Here is a 2,923-nt window from a genome sequence, read left to right on the forward strand (position 1 = left end):
GTGGCTGGCGCCTTAGCCGGTTGAGCTATAGGCGCCGAGCCGGAGAGGAAAGTTTTAAGGAAAAAAATCTTTTTGCCATTTGCTAGTTTATGAATCAAGCACATCCCCAGTTGGCTGGATCTGGAGGTTACTTGGGCATCCTGGGTGTGCTTGGTGATATTGGTGTATTCGACCTGGGCATTATTGATGAGAACTTGATAGCTTCCATTTAAAGTTTCTCATTGGTATAATTTTGGCTTAATTTTTTGTACTGATTGTGATTAGGCTACAAGAGCATCCAGCCATTCTGCAAGTGGATTGAGTTGTCAGTCAGAGGGTTCTGCTAAAGTAGGAATAAGCACAGGGAGTCTAAGGACAGCTAACTATGCCTTCTTTAAAAGAGTTAAGAGGCTAATTGTCCACAGAATGTCCCAAAAGTCACCTCCTAAGGTTGCCACACATAGGGAAAATGGAAAATTGTAGCTAAATGTACATTTTTTAAAAAATATTCAATACAGACTTTTACAAAGAGGTGGCTAACACATACAGAATATTTTGTAAATATTTTATAAAATTTTGTAAAGAATATTTTATAAATGGACATTTTAGCAACAATTCCCCATTTTCCCTATGTATGGTGGCTTTAGGGGCAACTTTTTGGGACACGTTGTAATTTCAGGAGTCCTCAAAAGTTTTTTAGATCAAGATTCATAAGTTTTTGATGGCTTTCATGAGCTTTGATTGTAAGTTATCTATATTATTTATTAGAAATTGAAACCAAGAAAATTTTAAGCATGTATTCATTCATTATTAATTTTAAAATAGTAATAAACCCATTGCACATTAATGTAAGGGTTTCTTAAAAGGAAAAATGAATAAAATAAAAATTTATAAGAAGAATGATAGTTTTATATTTTTACAAATATGTTTAATATTAGTCCAGGTGCACTCTGAGAGGCCAAGGTGGGTGGATTGCCTGAGCTCCTGAGTTCTAGACCAGCCTGAGCAAGAGCAAGAGCCAAAATTAGCTCAGAGTTGTGGGGGGCACCTGTAGTCTCAGGTACTTGGGAGGCTATGCCAGGAGGATCTCTTGAGCCTAAGAGTTTGAGCTGTGACATCATGGCACTCTACTGAGGGTGACAAAGTGAGACTCTGTCTCAAAAAACAAAATTTGGAATAATGATAGCTGGATTTTCATATCTACTTCTGCATGCAACCTGTTGTGTGATATATACCTGTGGTTGAAGTGTATAAAATATATGAAGAAATTCTGGCCTCAGTGTTTAGGTAGTTGGAAAGGGAAGAGTATGTTGAGTATTTTAACAGTTTTTTAAAATAATTGTAGATGTTCTTGGAAAGACTGCACCAAAATTTGACCAATGATAATTTCTTAGAGACTGGTTATAATGATAAGGAATTTAAAGCCTTGTCAGTGAACTTTTCTTCTGTTCTTTTATTAAAGCTCGTTGATATTGGACATTGAATGGATCTTTTTATTCATGCATGATTTTGTAACCTCATTCACTGGTCAGAGTTAAGCAATCTCCTGAATTTTGGCACAGCCTTACTCAGCCAGGAAGCTGTCAAGCTTATGGTGTTAGATATAGTTTTCTAAAATTCTAACTTTTACTTGAAAGCTCAAATTTTATCATTAGCAAACAAAGTACTATTATCTGTTTTCCTTCAAGTGACAAGCTCACTTTGTACTTTCTCAAGAAAATACGTCCCAGATACCCAAATGGGAATAACCATAATTTTAACAAAATTACTTTTCAAATTTCCTCTCAAATAATAATGTTCCAAATATTTCCTCCAAATAAAAATGTACACCTAACTCAAATAATTGCAAAGACTTGTGTCTTTTCCTTGAGAAACCACCTAAAAAAGTGCTTTATGCGTACTTCCTATTTCACATATGACATACCGAAAAGACCTATAATAAAGGGTTGGAATTTAATACAATTAATAGTTACTACTGCTTTGTCAAAGTTGCTTTAAAGTGACACTAGCATTTTCTTTCCCCGCCCCCCTCATGAGTATGTGGTGGTGAAGAATACAAGCGTCATACTGGCGCTGCAAGAGTTACACATTCTAGTGATTCCAGTGCCTTGATGTATACCAAGCCATCAGTCAAGTTTTGTCAGCCATTTTTGCTTTTGCACATCAGTGTAAACAGTAGCAGAGTGAAGGCAAGTTATATCTTACCGTCACGATGAAATAGTTGGACCTCCTGAACTCCCTGAAAAAGTCTCACGGTCCCTCTTTGAAAGCTTTAGTTGACTGGTTCTTCAAATTTTCTTTGCATGGTATATATTAAGTTTCTCTAGAGAAATGGAACCAGTGACAGGGGTGGGGGGTGAGACTGATTGATTTTAAGGAATTGGCTTATTTATTCTATTGTGGAGGCTGACAAGTGTAAAATCTGCCCCTAATACCCTGTGTAAAATACAGTCATGGCCACATAATAACGTTTTGATCAGTGATGGACTGCATATACAATGAGGGTCTCATCATTATTTTATAATGTGGTATTTTTACTCTACCATTTCTGCGCTTACTTAGTATGTTTGGATACACAAATACTTTACCATGTGTTACAGTTACCTGCAGTATTCAGCACAGACACCTGCTGTACAGGTGTGTAGCCTGGGAGCAGTGGCTCTACTACATAGCCTGGGTGTGTGGTAGGCTGTACCAACTAGGCGTGTGGTTCGGTACACTCTATGATGTTCCCACAATGACACAGTCATCTGATGATACATTTCTTAGAACTTATCCTGTTGTTAAGTGCCACGTGACTACATTTAAACTTCTTTCTTCTGAAATAGTTTTTTCTTTTTAAATTTAATCATAGCTATGCACATTAATGCAGTCATGGGGTACAATATGCTGGTTCTATATACAATCTGAAATATTTTCATCAAACTGGTTAACATAGCCTTCA

The 2,923-nt window shown here is 36.6% G+C and overlaps 1 protein-coding gene across 10 annotated transcripts in view; it reads left to right on the top strand.

Annotated features, from left to right (window-relative positions):
• RAPGEF2 (Rap guanine nucleotide exchange factor 2) overlaps positions 1 to 2,923 on the top strand; it is a 291,756-nt gene that overhangs the window by 174,663 nt on the left and 114,170 nt on the right. The gene's annotated exons all lie outside the window — the stretch shown is intronic.

The sequence above is a fragment of the Otolemur garnettii genome, unplaced genomic scaffold, assembly GCF_000181295.1.
Source record: "Otolemur garnettii isolate 467f Iridium unplaced genomic scaffold, OtoGar3 scaffold00085, whole genome shotgun sequence".
In the NCBI taxonomy this organism is placed as follows: domain Eukaryota; kingdom Metazoa; phylum Chordata; class Mammalia; order Primates; family Galagidae; genus Otolemur; species Otolemur garnettii.